Source organism: Mus musculus, chromosome 16 (genome assembly GCF_000001635.26).
Source record: "Mus musculus strain C57BL/6J chromosome 16, GRCm38.p6 C57BL/6J".
Lineage (NCBI taxonomy): Eukaryota > Metazoa > Chordata > Mammalia > Rodentia > Muridae > Mus > Mus musculus.
The window spans coordinates 28599927-28607964 of record NC_000082.6 but is presented as its reverse complement, the minus strand read 5'-3'; the positions used below and the strand labels follow the sequence as shown (position 1 = coordinate 28607964).

Genomic DNA, 8038 nt, shown 5'->3' with positions numbered 1-8038 from the left:
GCCGGAGAGCTGCTTTATCTGGTAAGAGCACTGGCTGCTCTTCCAGAGAACCAAACTTTTATTTCTAGCATTTGCCTGGTTGCTAATAACATTCTGTAACTCCAGTTCCAGGGGATATAATGCTTTTTCCTGACCTCCGTGGGCACTGCATGCATGTGGTGCTCAGACATATATTTCAGCAAAATACCCATAGACATAAAATAAAAGTAAGCATACATTTTAAAAATATCTAGAAACATAAATTATTATCAATAGCAATATTACAGAACTGTGAGTGTTTGCTGCCTGATAGCTTGTATGCCTTCAGCATTCCCATATTCCGCTAGATCCTATTGAGAACAAGCAAAGCAAGATGAAAGTGAGATTCAGCAGAGACTAGACACAGGGGAAATTTAAGCGTAGGTTATTTGAGGCAGGATATAATCAGTTAACAAGTGAAGTATCGAATATGGAAAATGAAAATTTGGAAGTGCGAGAAACGAACAAGAGCTTACCTGGTAAGGAAGCAACCCTAGAGACTAATTGAGACATGTGGGAAAGGGGCTGGCTTCAGAGTCACTGGGGAATGGATCAAATAACATTCAAGTCAGGCCACCTATGCTGAGAGGAGAGGCAGGGAGCAACAGAGTGAAGAAACTGCAGAGTCAGGAGTGAAAAGTGCTGTACATGTTTGTGCTGAGGTTGGGGGATGAGAAAGTGGCCAATGGGCTCTACTGAGAAATATGGCAGAGCTCAGAGCTCAGCAGTCAAGGGGAGAGTTGATCACCTTCCTTAGTTTTTTATGGATTCTCACTAAGTGTCAGACCTCTGTTGTCTTCCAAGGATGGAGGAAGGCTTTCTTTTCCTCATACCATCTGGGGAAACACTTCCTTTTCCATCTTGCCACTGGCCATAACAACTGGGCATCTCCATTATTTACTAGCTCCAGACCTTTAGGACTGAAAACTAACTGGACCCCATAGCACCCAGTTAAAGGAAGGCTTCGTATTGTCAGAGGTCAGCCAGTGGCTGGTGAAATGTGTATCATCCTAGGGAAAAGTAGACAAGGAATAGCAATAGATGAAGCTTGATAGAGATACAAACCCCCAAAAGAGAATGCTCTCCCACTTATTGGCCAGTGACTACCACTTTTATTTATGGTTTGTGCTTTGGAAAGAGATTTTTAAATTATCTACTTCAATAGTCTATGGAAGGTCTGCTAAATATCTAAAAATAGCTTTATAGAGATTCTAAATATATAGCCACACTTATTTTTAAAGGCTGAGAGCTCTGTATGAGTCTGTCATAATTTGAGAAATTCTGAAATAAAATGGAAAAAACTAATAGAAAGGTGAATTGTGTTGAATTCAATAGTTGTTATGTCTAATTGGCAATAGTCAAGAGTTTGGATTCTATTTCACTAAACTAGCATTTGATTTTCTCATAACTCCTGAATGAATACAGAATTGTAGAAATATTCTCAATGAGCACAACATTGATCCAGCAGGATATTTGAATTCCCCATGAGAAGAAGGCATCATAGTTTTGGCATTTTCAAATCTGTTCACATTTCTTTTTAGCTAATTCGACATAATGATATTTTAGAGGTAAATGTGCTCATTACATTGATGGATTAAGAATTCACCAAGTCATCTAAATTCTGAAAGATGTGGGGGAAATTTTCAATTTAGATGGATTAAGAAGCCATCATGCCATTTGGGTTCTGAAGGATGAAAAACTCTGAAGTCATCTAAAATGTTTTCATTTACATCTTAAAGAACTTCTCCAAGGCGGCAGTAGCGCATACAATCATTTTTTTTGACTTGCAAAAGAAATACGTGTTTATTGAGAAAAATATGTTCAACATAGAAGAACTTTACTCGTCCTATAAACTGTTCTTTGCATACAAACCATGTGTCACCAGAGTGTGCTAGACATGGGCACCATAGACTAAATTGTGGCAGCCATATTGGAGGCTTTCAAAGAGCTTGATTAGTTAGTTATCTCTTGAGGAAGTGAAATCACAATTGAAACAAAGTGTGTGATGTAGTGACAATTTAAAGTTTTGGTTTCTTTGAAAAACACAGAAATATCATGGGTATGTGTTTTTGTTTTAGCTCCAGGTATGGGCTATGGGGCTTCTTCAGATTATCTACAGCAGTTGACTATGTGACTATGATTTGTCTCATGCTCTATCAGGGGTGTGATTTTGTCATTTGCAGATAGTTTCTGTGATTGTGTGATATTTGGAATTCTAAGGACTTTTCAGATGGCATATAAATGCTAGTGCCCTGATAGGTTGGTGGGTTGTTGATGTTTGTTGGTGATTGCTGTTGGTTATGGCTTGCTAAATAGTAGTCATGTACAATGAAGAAACAATAAGAAGAAATTAGATACCCTGACAGCAAAGATCAAACTTGCAGCCTAACTATAATGTTGCCCACTTTCTGACCTCTGACTTTATTTAAGGATCTCTTTCCCCTCTATCCTTCTTTTCTCTTCTATCTAGTGTTAGGAGGTTGAAAGGGTGGAATAAAAGGTGTGGGAAAAGGTGGAAGAAAGAAGAACCCATAGAGTAGCAAAAGACAAGCTACAATATGCTAAGTGTCAGGATGGGCAGGGTGTATGGTGACAGGCAGGATGCAAGAGGGGCTTCCCCAGGTGTGTCTCAATGGCCAAGTGATGAAATCTAAGTGGATAGGTGAGGGATGAGTGAACCAGACAGCTTGATATAAAAGAACAGTGTCAGTGAATCTTACAGGAGTAGGAAGAGGGTCCCAATTAAAGATGGAGGAATTTTAAAAATCAGGTGAGTAGATAATTTAGGATATCAAATGAGATGACTTCATATTGTGGACATTCTGATAAACACTGTTTTGTTGATTTTTAAAGATATATTGAGGTATGTATTTTATTATATTTTGCATTAAATAGTTTTCTATCAGTTGTATTCATTAAGGACAGCATTATGTTTCTTGCCCATTCTATAATGATTCATGACAATAAATGCATATGTCAACCAATCTCATAGCCACCAGCCCCTTTTACTGAATACATTTTATTCAATATTTCTCTCATTATAAAAGTTAAAAATTTAATGAAAATTTAATACATACCTCTTTTGTTTAAAATCTATATCAAATGTAAAAATGTATACGTTAATCAAACAAATCTACCTCAAATTAAATGCTAGAGCAAATTAGTTTCATTTCAAACTATTTATTGAGAAGCATATTTGAAAAGGATAATACCTGACTTCAAGTTGAAACTAGTTTGGAGCCACACCCTAAGACACAGAATTTGCATATTATGACATACTCTCCTGATAGGCAATCATCAGCTGTTTTCTAGACATCCTTGTGCTGGAATTTATGGGAAACCTGAAGCTGTCCTGATCTTTGCTCACTTTTATTTTTAAATAAAGGACTTCATTTGTAGTAACAAAACCTAACTGTCTTGACAGGAGACAAAATCCTGTAACTTGATAAACACCTAGAAGGTGCTAGAAGGGCACATAGTTAAATTTCTGAATGAGTGAGAGGATGCATAAATGAATGAATGAGTGGACAGTCATCTTTGGGCTATTTAAAGACCAAAGGGTTCACAGCACATCATCCACAAGGTAGGTTATGGATACACCCAGCTTAGGGGATATTTATATGAAGAGAGATTGAAGTTACCATACTAGTGATGCATCTTATGTATTGCTTAAAGATGCCATGAGGGATGTTTACATGCAACTGGAGATGTATTGGCACGACTACATAGTCTGGCCAGTTTATTTTTTTTTCTTTCTTTGTGTCTTCTTTTCAAGGTTAATCCCTGAATACTTATTTATTTCTCATTTGCATTTAGTGCTTTTAAAATTATAGTTGGAATCTTTACATGCATTTCTAGGATGCAATGCAATAAGTTGGTACATGTATTTAATATACAGTGCTCAAATCAGTCAAAACCAGTGAATTCTTATCTCACCAGTTAGAATGGCTACTGGAAAGAAAAATTTGAAAGTTAAACAGTATTGTCATGGGTATGATGTGGTGGTTTGAATAGGTTTGGCCCCCATAGACTCATGTATTTGAATGCATGGGGAGTTGAACAATTAGGAGATGTGGCCTTGTTAGAGTAGGTGTGGCCTTGATGAAAGAAGTGTGTCATTGTTGGGAGTTTGAAGTCTCTTAAGCTCAAGCTATACCAAGTGTGAGAGTCTCCTCCTGGTTGCCTTCAAATCAAGATGTAGAACTCATAGCTCCTCTTCAACACCATGTCTACCTGCATGCCTCCATGCGTCTCACCATGATGATAATAGACTAAACCAGGTGAAGGTTCCACCTCTGAGCCACACCCTTGACTGAAGCCCAGCACTCTCAAGATCAGTATCTACAAAACTGTAGCAAGGAGCAGGTACATCAGGAGAACCAGTGAGATTATTAACAGGGAGAAAGGACATAACTCATCAGAGAAGATGCATCATGCTGCAATGAAGAGTTGGTGATAGACATTTTACAAACCAAGGCAGTGTGGGAGGCTTTTCAATTTATATTTTTAAATGTGAGCAGATGGGCTGAGCATTCTTATAGAAAGTGGATGTGTGTGTCTATCCGATGAAAATGTAGTTCACAAAGGCTGTTCCTTTGCAGGTGGGAATAATATGAGCTTACTCACTCTGCACTGATAAGAAAGCTAAAATCAAATCCCCAACAGCACTCCACATATGGTGACCCACTTCTCCACAGTTTCATATTGACTCCCCAGAGGCATCTTTTTTCTCTCCAGATGACAATTTGGGTGAAAGAGATATATTTCCAGAGGCAATTTGAATTCCAGGGTCATGAAGATTGGACGGGTTGTGTGGACGTTATTGATTATGTGATGGTAACAGGCCTGCCATGGAGCTCATTGGTACAAAGAGTAAAAAGAAAGCTGATGATTGCAAATCTACCATCAGTGGTCAACAACTGAGATGTTAAAGAATAAGAGTGATTATCACAAACTGAAAATGTGTGTACTTACATGTATTGTTGCTCGCTCGCCCTTACAAGACAGTAGAAGGTTTTTAGTGCAGAATGCGGAGCCTAAAGGCTTGACTTCTAATCTCGTGTCTACTGTTTCTTCGGGTAAGACACTTAACCTTCCTGAACTTTGTTATATAAATGGGAGAGGATGAAGGAAAATAAGAGTTCCTACTGATGGTGAAGATTGAATTCGTTAACTTATCCACATGTTAGAACAGCTCCAGGTACATTGTAACTGCTATTTAGATGCAATACTGTCCTTGATTGTTATTTGGTATTGGTCTCTTGGGGTTAGCATTTCTCTCTCTCTCTCTCTCTCTCTCTCTCTCTCTCTCTCTCTCTGTCTGAGACAGGGTTTCTCTGTAGCCCTGGCTGTCCTGGAACTCATTTTGTAGACCAGGCTGGCCTCGAACTCAGAAATCTGCCTGCCTCTCCCTCCCAAGTGTTGGGATTAAAGGCGTGCACCATCATGCCTGGCTCCCAGCATTCTTTTCTTAAGGCAATGTGTCAAACATATTTTTCCTTGCTGTAGAGAATAAGGATATCCAATGTGATGTAGGCACAGTATTGCCATTTTCAAATATGGGCCCATTGTTTCCAGAGACCTTGCTGCTTCTCCTTTGCTACCAACATTATCCACCTGTAATAAGAACATGGCTACTTCTTTTCAATGCCAAGCATGGAACCCAGTGCCTCAGATATTAGGCACGTGCTCTTCCATTGAGCCACAACCTCAGCCCCATTTACTTGAAGCACACCCTTAGGGCTTAGCTTCCACACCAAATTAGTGTTTTGAAACTGTAGAATGATCTCATTCCAAGTGTCCACTTCCATCCAGGCCCTTGCTGCTGGTTCTGGGAAAGACAAGAGCATAGTTATTATTAGACCGAAATCCATGGGGTTTGACTATTTGCAGCTGTAATGACAGGTAACTGCATGAACCACATGCCCCACTGCTCAGTCTTTACTGACGTCCATTCTGTTCCTGTCAGCACTAAGGCTTCTGCTGTGCCATATGGCCAAATTTCCTCTTCCATGTTCCCATCCCAGCTTCTCTCCAGGTCCAGTCCAGCTTCGTCTCCAACAGTGCCAAAATGTACCAGCATTCAGGTAAATCTGGCAAGATGGTGTTCCCAGCCTGTTAGAGAAACCCCTCTGCAGGTTTAGCTGTTGGGATCTAAAATCACAGCATACAGGGACCAAATGCTCGTGTCACTGCCTGCACAGTAATGGTCAGAACCTTGTGTCTATTAAGAAAGACTCTGTCTCTGTCTCTGTCTCTGTGTCTCTGTCTCTCTGTCTGTCTTTGTCTTTCTCTTTCTCTATCACTCCTCCTCTCCAAAGTTTCACTCTGTAGGCTAGAATGGTCTTAGGCTCACAGTAATTCTTGTGGCTCAGCCTCTTGAGTGTTGGGATTATAGGCATGAGCCATCATGCATAGTTGAAAAATAACTATTTTTTTCTTATGCAGAGCACAACAACAATACATGCTTGTATTTCAAAATGGAAAAGTAAAGTCAGAAATATAGAAATGTCAAACCATTTATGATATCAAAATCAGAAAAGACATAGTAATGATTGTATGATGATACACTAATAACCCTCCCCTGATGCCTAATAGATTTGAGAATTAACGTGTATTTCAAAGTTCATACTAAATTATAAGCATTTCTCCCAGGATAGGAAATGTTCTTAAAGGAGATCCTGAGTGAGGTAACCCAATCACAAAAGGACTCAAATGATATGTACTCACTGATAAGTGGATATTAGCCCAGAAACTTAGTATACCCGAGATATAAGATACAATTTGCAAAACACATGAAACTCAAGAAGAAGGAAAACCAAAGTGTGGACACTTTGCCCCTTCTTAGAATTGGAAGCAATCACCCATGGAAGGAGCTACAGAGACAAAGTTTGGAGCTGAGACAAAAGGATGGACCATCTAAAGACTGTCATATCCAGGGATCCATCCCATAATTAGCCTTCAAACGATGACACCATTGCATACACTAGCAAGCGTTTGCTGAAAGGACCCTGATATAGCTGTCTCGTATGAGGCTATGCCAGTGTCTGACAAATACAGAAGTGGATGCTCACAGTCAGCTATTGGATGGATCACAGGGCCCCCAATGGAGGAGCTTGAGAAAGTATCCAAGGAGCTAAAGAGATCTGCAACCCTGTAGGTGGAACAACAATATGAACTAACCAGTACCCCGGAGCTCTTGACTCTAGCTGCATATGTATCAATAGATGGCCTAGTTGGCCATCACTGGAAAGAGAGACCCATTGGACACGCAAACTTTATATGCCCCAGTACAGGGGAACGCCAGGGCCAAAAAGTGGAAATGGGTGGGTAGGGGAGTAGGAGGGAGGGTATGGGGGACTTTTGGGATAGCATTGGAAATGTAATTGAGGAAAATAGATAATAAAAAATATATAAAGAAGGAGATATCTGATGGATTTGATTGAGATTTTAATAACAATAATAATAATAATTTTCATTTTATCAGAGACTTTGCAAATGAAACACTGGACATGAGACATCACTCAGGTCTGAATCACTCATAACTCGTCTCCTCTTCTTTTCTAGCCAGTCTTTTTGCAGTGAGATACTTGTGTGGTTGGGGGTCACCACAACGTAAGGAACTGTCTTAAAGGGTGATGGGATTAGGAGGGTTGCGAACCACTGAGCTAGAGTTAAGCTCTCAGGCCTTAAATTTCAGCCTAAGGCTGAGAGCTGGGAAATGTGCAAGGTTTGGAGTCGGTAGAATAGCAGCCTGGGTGATGATTATCCCTTGCCTATGGTAAGAAGAAGTGGACAAAAAACTATCTGTCAAATTATAAGACAAAAGACTGTTTTCTATTTGTGGTTTATTTTCTTAACCTGAAGGCCACGTTGATTCTTCTGTGTTTCTTTTGTTTTGTTTTGTGTTTTTGTGGAGCTAATTGGCTGTATTAAAGTGCTAGTAAGAAACATTCTCCTCCAGCTGGAGAGATGGCTCAGCTGTTAAAGGCTAGGCTCACAACCAAAATATAAGAACCAC

At 39.6% G+C, this 8038-nt stretch overlaps 1 protein-coding gene and 1 non-coding gene across 2 annotated transcripts in view; both read left to right on the top strand.

Moving 5' to 3' along the window:
* The window catches only part of Fgf12 (fibroblast growth factor 12), a 595461-nt gene that overhangs the window by 145279 nt on the left and 442144 nt on the right, over positions 1–8038 (top strand). The window lies entirely within an intron of this gene.
* Mir690 (microRNA 690) lies at positions 7922–8030 on the top strand. Its single transcript, NR_030463.1, has one exon. It is a non-coding gene; the product is annotated as a microRNA 690 (primary transcript).